Consider the following 11,334-nt stretch of genomic DNA (forward strand, 5'->3'; position numbering starts at 1 on the left):
GTCCTTTCCAACCCTAATTATTCTACGATTCTATGATTCTATAATTGTACAATTCTATGATGAAGAGTCCTTCTCCAGCATTCCTGTATCCTCCTTCAGACACTGCAATCTGTTCTGAGGTCTCCACACAGTTTCTCTTCTCCAGGCTGAACAGCCCCAGTGTTCTCAGCCTGTCTTCATATGGAAGTTGCTCCAGCAGAATGGAGTTCATGCTCCTTTTATACATACTGAGAAAGTTTCCCACTTGTAGAAACTATTTGGAAGCCAATTACTCCCTGGAGCATCAGTATTCAGGGTGGTTAGCAGTTCATTTCAGTATTCCCCACACAGTCCTTAATAAATTGCCTGGTCAGCTAGCATGATGTGAAAGCTGCAGAAAATATGATAGCAAGTCAGTAAGGTAGGAAGAAGACATTTTAAACGAACACTGGCTTGCCCCACTTTTTTCAACAAGTTCCTCAATATGTGCATAATTTCTAAAGTTGTGCTCTGCAGAGATAAAATTCCCAGCAGAGATTTATGGAGTGCACTTGGAGGTGCTTAAGGAACTGGGATTTGTGCCTTCTGAAAGCAGATTTACAGGCGTGCACACACACACCTCTATTTCTGCTTCCTTTCTAACCAGAGCACGCTCAATACATACACACACACGAGGGAGAAAAACACATCCACATTTCACAGGCAAACCAGGGAATGCCAGAATCGCATCTGAAGAGATGGGAAGGGATTTGTTTGCATTTTAAAATGTACAGAGAAATAGCTACGAACAGGTACCCACTTTATTAATTTAAAATATATTCCTGAGGGCTGTCTGGAAGGGGTTGTTTGGTCTTTATGAGCTTCAGAGCATGCTTCAGGAGGGGAAGAAACCGTTTTCTTTATCTAACTCTGGTAGTGGGATTTTATGCCCAAAAGGGTAACTTCTGTTCTATGCTGCAGATCAGAAAATCAAATCTGTGCTTATAATGCACTATGTAATAATGGAAAAGCTGAAACTTCCTTGCTGTGGTGCCAGGCACATTTAACTTAAGCTTGAAGGTGTTATTTGATAGTAATCTAGTTTCTTTGTTCAACCCCAATAAATAACGAGTGAGAAACAGCTTCATTTTGCAGAGCAGTTTTCATTGGAAGGTACTGTAAAACTGAAAGCCAAAGGAATTCTGAAGGCATTTGTCTCTTCTTGCTTGTTTACATGGCCTTCCTCATTCCTGGAAGAAATCAGAAGTCTAACCTGATCTCAAAGAACTTTGGTAATGGAGACTGCAGTTTGGGGGCAATCTATTTCACCATCGGACTAATCTTAGTATTAGGAAACTTTGTCACAAAAGTCTTTCTTCCTGCAGGAAAAACCTGCTTACTGCACTTACTACAGTCATAGAATCATAATCCATAGAATGGTTTGGGTTGGAAGGGAGCTCGAACACCATCCAGTTCCAAACCCCTGTGGTTGATACGCTGCAGGGAAGGGATGCCATCCAGAGGGACCTTGACACTCTTGTGAGGTGGGCTGATGCCAACCTTATGAAGTTCAACCATGACAAGTGCAAGGTCCTACACCTGGGTCAGAGCAATCCCAGGCACAGCTACAGGTTGGGCAAAGAAGAGATTTAGAGCAGCCCCCTGCCTAAGAGCTCATCTCAGCCTCCCCTCTGGCAGGTTAAAGCCATTCCCCTTGTCCTATCAATACATTCCCTTGTAAGAAGTCTCCTTCCGTTGCCTAGGAAAGTCATCTTAATACATGGTGACCATCGCAGTCTTTGCACGCAAGCAGGCTGAGAATAACTTGCTGAAGGATGGAAATCTGTCACCAGAGAAGAAAATGGTGTCACTGGAGAAGAAAATGTCACAGCAGTAGCCAGTAGTGGGCATATAGGGAAAAGTGTAAAAACAGGGGTTGTAATGGAGCAACACATACTCCTGCAACCTGCAGTTTGAATCTCTTTTCAGAGCTTGGAATAAACCTGCGTTTGCTTTTGTGCAAAGTGTTGATGGTCACCACAAGCTGGTACATGTTAAGATGACCTTCCTAGGCTACAGGTTTACCAGCAGCAGTCTTGTATCTCCCAGTGTAGTAAGAATAGAGACCATAAAGATCTAAAAAGCAGAAAAAGAAAAGCAAAATATTAAATGCCTAGCACTGAAATCACTGCCAATGCACAGACTCAACTTGATTTTAAGGCCTGCATGTACAGTAAAGCACTAAAAGCAGCTACCTGTAATATTCAAAGAGCTGCTTTAGCTTTCTGTTGGCATTAGTGTCTGGTATCTCTTAAGATGATAACTTACACATAACTTGTTCAACCTGACACCCACTGAGCAATGGAATGTGCGCCTGGGACATTCTCTATTCTTTTTCCTTGTTGTTCCCTCATACATTTCAACAGGTTCACAATAACTTTACCTCTTTACTTTCCTTACTCCTCTCCCAAGGTTATTTACCAAATGGAGGTACTGCTGCAGAAAGGGCAAACAGATGAAGGAATTCAGAGCTCCAGTGTGCCAATAAAACTGCATCTCTCTCTGCACATGCAAAAGCAACAAAGGTGAAAGGGGCACAGCAGTTAACCTTCACTCTGCTTTCTGGATCATGGGTACATGGCAAGAGAAAATAACCACTCACTTCTGGTCTTGCAGGGTACATTTAAGTATTCTGGCTGCGGTATTTCCTCATCCACCCATCTCTAGAGAACATATCATGGAAATAAGAGTGTATTTTTATCTCTCACATTTTACTAGGCATGATGTGTGAGACACTGCTGGAGACAGAATACTGCCTAGACAGACATTTGGTCTGAGAAAATGTAGCCGTAAATTCTTCTGTGTAGAAGAGGAAGGGCTGTAACACCTGGATGCAGCAAAATTCTCCCTTCATTTGTGATCCCCAGGCCTATAACCAAAATGCATCAGCTGCGTAGACAGTGAGTGTTGCAGCGTTCCCAGTGCATCTGTATTAGTGCGCCCCATTACAAGTAAATGTCCCAATAGATTTAAGCTGACCTGTAAGTATTTCTACCAGTTGAGGCCATAAGTCTTGCTGTGAAATATTTCATAGAATTGTAGAATAATAGAATGGTTCGGGTTGGAAAGGACCTTAAGATCATCCAGATCATCCACTTCCAACCCCCTGCCATGGGCAGGGATGCCTCACACTAGACTATGTAACCCAAGGCTCTGTCCAACCTGGCCTTGAGCACTGCAGGGATGGAGCATTCACAGCTTCTTTTGGGCAACCTGTTCCAGCACCTCAACGCCCTCACAGTAAAGAACTTCTTCCTTATATCTAACCTGAACTTCCCGTTTCAGTACATCTGCAGCATGGAAGATGATACTCCAACTTCTCATTAAAATCTACTGAATGTTGGAAGCTGGTTTGAGATTTTACTGATTTGAACAAATCTTGTAAAACCAGAGTCCTTTCCAAAGACTTGAGGGCTTATTGACACTTAATGGAGTTAAATTCTGGACTGTAGACACTGATCCTCAGCAAGCAAAATCACTTGACTCAGAAGTTCATCGGGAAGAAAATCTGAAGTTAAAAATATCACTACAGTACCAGATGACATTGTTCCCTGGAAAGTAGGTCTTGTCAAAGAAACCTGTTATCTTTTCAAGGAGATTTCATGTCTGCTTGATAAAGAAAGTAATGCTGTTATACCCTAGTTTGGTTTCGCTAGATCATAACCATGTGGATTGAAGCTGCTGTGTATAAAGAAGCAAAAAGACACATATTACATCAATTAAAACCTCTTTCAGAACATAAATGCTATTTTCAGTGGGAACAGAAGGATTTTCAGTGAATTGTACCTATGTTCATTGTTATCACCCTAAAAATAGATTTTGAGCAATCATTATCCAGTGCTTGTTTTTCACTGATTGTAAATGCTACTTTTTGTTGCTTTGTTTGGTTAGTGAAAGCTGGCCTAAAACATAGAAGTGATTATGTCACAAATAATAAAGAGGACAGGCTGCAATTACAAAGATACCAAATACCACTCTGAATGGTCAAAGGGCACTGAAGACAGACAAGTAAAAGGGAATTTTACCTCTAGAAACAGGGAAACTGAAGGGATTAGGAAGTTGAGCAGGTCCCAGAAATCATTGGAACAGATGCATGACAATTTCTTAAAGAAATCCTCTAATAAAGGCACTAAACCAGTCCTGAAAAATATATTCATTTGATTTATTATTCATTGAAATCATGATGTATGATGAAGGCTGCTATTAAAATACATTCCACCTTCACTTGAAGTGTTAGAATAGTGCAAGCTCAAGTTTTTCACAGAAAGGGCTACATTGTATGAACTTTAGTGTGCAAAATCACTTCAGTTCATTAAAGTGGATGAGAAGTAGATTTCCTGTGTAGTTTGTTGTGATTTAACAGGTTGCCCAAAGAAGCAGTGAATGCCCAACCCCTGGCAGTTTTCAAGGCCAAGTTGGATGGAGTCTTGGAGTAACCTGCTCTAGTGGAAGGTGTCCCTGCCCATGGCAGGGCGTTGGAACTGGATCTTAAGGTCCTTTCCAACCCAAACCATTCTATCATTCTATAATATCTGAGATACCAAGGAGGGCAACTTTTGTAGTTTGGGGTCTTGCAATAGAAAGGTATTCCTGACTCAAATAGAAATGTAAGTTAGTTGAATTTAGCCTTGAAGTAAGATGGGATTTCCAGAAAGTGGCAGTAATTATACTTCAGGGTAATTTAAAAGTGGAGGAGGTGCTGTCAGCATTCCCTGGAATCTCTGAGACAGGAATAGGCAGGAGAATCAGCTGAAAATCATGTTTTATGATTTGTTGCTCTTTTGAAAGAGATGTTCTTTCTCTAAATGGGGAAGAAAGCAAAAATTCATCCACGTTTCCATGGAACTGGAAGTTCCCAGATCCCAGAGGTTGCTCAGCAAATCTGACATTCTTGTACATTTCATTACTAGCTGGCAATCAGCAAACCCATTAAATGTTAGTTAATGAGAATGCTAATTTCACTGAGCAGCTGCAGGTGGCTCCCAGCACACCCAGTTCTGGGGCAAATCCTCCATCTCATTGCCCAAGGCTTGGAAATATTAATCTTCCAAAATCACCAGCTTTAGGGCACTTCCATCAGAGCCATCTGCTCCAGAGCCAGAGAGGATACAACAGCTAAAACACTTGCCTCTGGATAAACCCAGCAAGGGACTAATACAATGGCAGAAAAACAGTGTTTATGGCTCACCAGCCAGCCCACTGAAACACAGCCTTGGACTTGATCAAAGTTCATGGGACCTGAGATATTTCAGTTATTTCTGGTCCATCAGACTGGCATTTTCATGTGCTTCTGCAGCAAAAGCAGCACAATAGGAGCAGCAAGGTCATGAAGAGGAAATTGTCAGTCCTGAATAGGGAAAGAGTGAATCCCACTAGTGCTTGATGCAATGCATGACCCACTGTATGAGCACTGGAGAAGACAACTCAGCCATCTAGTGTATGGATTGCAAAGACAGTCAGGGTTTTAGCAGCTTTTCTTCTGGAAGGTCTCGCGCTTGTGGCTTGTAGCTCTAGTGATGAAAGATTTGGGTTCATCCCAGATATCCCTGCTTGAAAGATTTATACAGCTGTGGCAACATGTGGAACTGAAAGTACAGTGCACCTTTTGATGCTAATTCGAGCAGAACCTTCAAGTGATGAAAGTTCAGCATCATTATTAATATGAAAACCTTTGAACACAACAATACACCCCCAGCCCTGCACACCACACACCATTGTACTTACTTTACTTTTATTTCTCCTAATTACAAAGCATTACTCACAAGAATGACAGAATTTATTACTCACTATTATACAATTTCTTTCTTCTCCAGTCCTAACCAAAAGAAAGTACAGAAAAAAAATAGAAGTCATTAGAGAAAAAGAAAAGAATCTCCCCAATAACAAATGATTTAGTTTTAAGAAAGGATTTTTATGCCAAGACATTACTTTGCTGAATATGCCAATTTGGTTAAAACTCTTGCCATATTTGACTTGTCTAATAAATGCCACATGAAGTAATTCTGAACTTAGCTTAAAATTTGTCACTCATGACTAATTCCTTTAAATTAGACTTAACATATGAGGAGAAAAACAGAGATGTCATAAAAAGATGTCATGGTTTAAAGTGAAGTCAGGTACTATATCATTTGGATGAGGATGTAACAGCAAGCATAACTAATCTCACAGAAAGTGATACAGGTGAGCATGTTTTTGATTTCAGGCAGTTTTCTTTCACTCTCCTGGGTCTTCCTGTGTATAACACCTCATGCTACGATCCTTCCTGGGGTTGGACTTAATGATCTTACAGGTCTTTTCCAACCTCGTTGATTCTATGATTCCAGATTTTCTGTACATGCACACTGAGAGGTGCACACATACATTAGGCAATTCTATTCATGCAGTCAACTCAACATGGGAAGTAAATGTTTAACCATTCAGTAACAAAATGAGGCATCTTAAGGGCATCCAGAAGGAAAACAGCCTCCTTATCCCACTGATTTTTGATCACAATTGATAGGTAGTTCTAACAGCAAAGGCCAGAGCAACGGAGTTTTATCCCTAGGTAGCCAAAGAAATAGAACCTGAGAAGGCAGATTGTTGGCATCACCTTTCAGCCATGTATCCATGACATTGCTCGGATCCATCCTGTGGCACTTCTCAAAACTATAAAGATGTTTGCAAGACTTCTCATTGCTTGGGTAGAAGCATCTGAAAAACACCTCTTTAGGTGTTAAAATGAAATCTCAATCTTTGTGCAGCTCTATCTGGTTTCTATTCAGGATTTCTCTCTTTTATGTGATAGCTGCCTTCAGCCTAAGTAAATTTCCTAGAATAGTGTCATCTTAACACAGATTTTTTTCTATACGTCACTGAACTCTGTGTTTATTAGCATCATGATGGCCATGCAATAAACTACAGCAATGTACTGTCATTATAGTTACTCATATTTGCTTTATCTCCTCTTCTGCTTTTCATATAGGAATCCTAATGAAAACTTACTGGATTGTCACTTAAGATAGCCTGAGGAAGACACATAGATCCTGTAAAAACTACCTAGATTAAAGCTATCCTTCCACACTTCCAGTGCATAGATCCTTCCCAGGCAAAATAGCCTTTAAGTATGGCTGGTGAGCCTGCAGGTTCTTTCAGAAACTTTGGGTAACTGCCCACATTTGTTTGCATCCAGCTAGTCCATTCCAAGCAGTTTGGGGCTTCAGACAACTCTTGAGAAGAGGGGTAGGAAATTAAACAAGGTTGAGAATTTAGCCTTAGATTTCTTCTTTGCCTTTCTTCCTTCTGAAAGTGCTGAATGATTAGTCCTGTGCTAATGAACATCACTGTTAACATCTGAGTGATCTCTTGAATTACATAATAAAGCAGTACAATTGGCCTCTGTGTGCATTGGCTATAGTTTCTTGTAATGTGGAGGACAAAGGTGATGGCTCTGCTGTTGATATTTTCAGTACTTATCAGCCACCATGACTTGCTTGCACTGCTAGCACATATTAATAGGCACATAAAATGCAGTCCATCACACAGTTATTGAAAAACTTACCTCCTGGGTTCTCAAAAAATGACTGAACTGGCTGGTTTTATCCTTGCGAAGATCCATAGAAGAACCTTTCTACTCTAAGCCAACCAAAAGGATGCTCTCTGGAGAGATGGTGATAACGTGTTGCTGGAGATGTTTTAAAGCCACACTGAAGAAAGTGTGTAATGCTCTGGTAAGGTAAATAATCCTCTGGAAGTAACTCTGAAAAGCTAACAAGTCTTTAGCTTTTACACAGTGATTCATTCACTCCGGTGCAGAATAATTTCCAACATAACCTTCTGCTCAGCCTCTACTATTCAACATGCCTTGATCCCTTCTTTACTAAAATGCTTCCTACAGGTGCTTTCACTCTTCAATACGTTCCTGGGAATGCTCAAATATGAACAAAAGCATCATGGAGAGGCTACTGAGTGGTTGTTTCTTCTCTCAAATGTCCACACAGTCATTTGAGAGTTACTTCTCCTGGAGAATCCATCAGAGGCAGGATTCCTTTGAAAAGATTGTCATAAGCACATGAGGAATGACAGGAATTGGGGTGAGCCAGAGAAAGGAAAATGTCATCCTTTTATGCAGATGGTGACAATGTACCATCAGCAAGCAGACTTTTTGTACCTATAGTGGTTTTGTGTCACACTACAGATCTATGTGGAGACGCTGCCATAAAATCCATGGTACTTCTCAACCTGCTATTCTTACTTGGAGGAAAACAGCTGAATGATGCTCAGCACCACCAAATGATTATCAGCATCTTGTACTGTTTTCAAGGAGCGGTAAAAAGAAACAGTTTCCTCAGGCATCAGTTTGCAACTTACCAAGAATGGCAAGGAAAAAAACCTTGGCAAAAGATAGGACACCAGGAATTGATGAACTTATTCCATTTAGCCGTTCTCACCTTCTTTCTCTCTGTTGTGATTTGATCCAAACTTCTGATCTGAAGTTAAAGGACCGAACTGGAAACAGTTCTTAATAATGCTTCCCTTCCTAAGGGTAATGCTTTCCCGAAGGCCAGTAGTTAAAGCTTTATATCTCACAGCATGAAGGTCTGTGTTGCTTCTGCATGAAGATCTGTGTTCTTTCTAATTCCTTCATCTCTTCATCTCTAGATTTCCTGATGCTGTACCATCTTGTTGTACATTTATGTGTATCATCCACCATCCCCCCCCCAAATACCTTTGTAACTACTTGCCAAGTTCAGCTAAATCTGATAGAACAGTAGAAGACCTAAAATTATCAAAATCTTACAATAAACTGATTCTGCAGGTTATGTGCATCTCCTCCAAAGGCTTTTGGCTTTGTCCACTTGAAGCTATGAGACAGTGGGTACTATTGGCATATTCACAACCAAAACATAGGGCTCTGCTGGCCATTAAACACAGTAGAGAGCTGACTAGCTGCAGCACAGGCAGTGTTTTGACCTGTTGGCTGACGTAGACGCTGAGTAGAAAGAAGCCATAAGTAGCTTTGATTATGCTTCTATGAAGAGAGGATGAGAGGACTTAGAGGAAAAGTTTTGGAAGGAACAGAGACATATGAAAGAGCTGAGGAAATAATAAAGCAGTTATATGCAATCAATCTTTTATCTCCTGCTCCTTACAGTGATGATGAGTTTAATCTGTGCTAGTAATAAATGGACAACTGAAAATGGTTTTCTGGGATGCTGAACTGCGAATGACCTGAAGAGGCATTTAACAACTTAATTCAGATATCTAAATTATTCCATTAATCTTGTTCCATAAAAACATCTGTGGGCGAGTAATGGGAACAAATTCATGAAGGGGACTGAGTCTGAGAAAGCTGCTTTCAAATTTGATCATTATTGGATCATTTAACCATGTACTCCATGCCATAGAGCTGTGTGTTTGCCTGGCAATGTTGAGTGATACATCCAGGATATCGTTGTTGCCTTTTCAGCACCCCATAGAGGTTAGAGCTCCTCCAGGCTGTGAAGAAGAGACATTATGGAGGGATGCCAGATGAATTCTCTTATGGAAATCTTAGATCCCAAACTCATAGTCAGACTATTGGCGGAGACAAGTGAATTGAAAGGATAAAAGCTAAGGGGTGTTAAGATGCAATGCCTGTGTATAATTAGAGGCTCCATTTGATTAATGAGTTCACATTACATTTAAAGCTTTACAAGAAACGGGAGGGATTTTCTTAGTCATCAGTACAAGTCCAACTGCATCCAGAATCAGGTCACACTTTGTGAGCTGATGAATCTCAATTTTAAAGCCAGCTCGGATCATTTTGTACCTTGTGTTCCCTTATAAATATATCCTTAGCCTGAGGATAATGTGAGAAAACCTTCCTGAGGGCAACATCAGCTCCTTTAACACAGAACAATATCAGATCCTGGACGGGCTAGAGGGGTTTCATGCATTTGGGTGGTTTTGGTGAAGGGTGTTTTGGTATTGTCTGCTTGTTTGTTTTATAACTGTGGACAACCAGCTGCCTCCCAGGAAAAGAAGATGCTGTGACAGACTGCACACAGCAACATTAGTTTCAGCAGTGAACAACAGTTCTGTGATATCCTTAAGATGCCTGGCAAAGCTAAAGCATCTCTGGCACTGAATCTGAATGAAGAAAAACAACACTGCAGGGAAAAACAACCCTCTAGAAATGGTAGCCTTGTGAAAGGATCCCTCTGCTTGGAGATGTCCATGAATCGCATGGGATTATGCCAGTCATGAGGCAACAAATACACAGTCCTTTTGAAAGCAAATGGGTTATACTTAAAATGCTGGGCTGCAAAGGTTGGGGTCTGAATCTGGGCCATCCAGAATTGACCTCCCTTCTCTGCTTCCTTCTTATGCTGGATAACAGTGAAAGACCATACTATGACTTTCATGGCCCATTCAGCCCTTTGATGCTCTATTTTCTGTTCCCTACTAGGAAATGGCATAGATTAAAATAACAGCAGTGATGATTTATTACCCTTAAACTCACAGACTGCTGTCCATTCCAGAGTAAAGGTGGGATTCTGTTCACAAGGAGAACACCTACATATCTCCTCTTTTCACCTTTCTTCATGAATGCAATGTGATTTTTCACACTTGTAGTGCTTTCTGTCTGCATTGCCAACAATTTGCCTGGGGAAGCTGCTTGCTTATTTACTTAAATGCTTGATTACTTGAGTAGTGTCTTTCCAAGACATGCAGAATTGCCGGGAAGGAGACGGCATTCCTATCACAGAGCAGACGATCAGACCTTTTAACCTAATAGCTTGTCTCTGCTAGTGGCAGGGTTGGAGACTTCATAGAGCACGTGTGACATCAACCTCGTTGCAGTTTCTCTGTGAGTTTCCTTAGTCGCAGTGTGACATTGCTGCTGCATCTCAGTTGAGGTAGCAGGTGTACTCATGCTTGCTTTCTCTCAGCTACTGTAGCTGCTGAGTTATGTTTATTCATGTCAAAATCTGACTGATTTTCTTCTACTTTCCTATCCCCTAGTCCCAGCCTTCCTAAGAAATAGAACTGAAAAACATCTCATGTATAAAGGGGAGTTGAGGTTGGAAGGAACCTCTGGAGATCAAGGCTCTTGCTCAAAGCCAGGACAGCTATGGGGTTGGACTAGGCTGCTCGTGGCTTTACCCAGATGAATTTTAAAAACCTCCAAAGACACCAAAACTGCAGTTTCTGTGGGCAACCAGATTTTATGATGTTTGATTTTTCTCATGGTGAAGAAGTCAAAATCTCTTGTTTCAACTTACATCTGTAGTCTCTTGACTTCCTTCCTTGCACCATTCTCTTGTAGGAACTACCCCTTTTACCCCCAGTTCCCCA

Source organism: Lathamus discolor, chromosome 2 (genome assembly GCF_037157495.1).
Source record: "Lathamus discolor isolate bLatDis1 chromosome 2, bLatDis1.hap1, whole genome shotgun sequence".
In the NCBI taxonomy this organism is placed as follows: domain Eukaryota; kingdom Metazoa; phylum Chordata; class Aves; order Psittaciformes; family Psittacidae; genus Lathamus; species Lathamus discolor.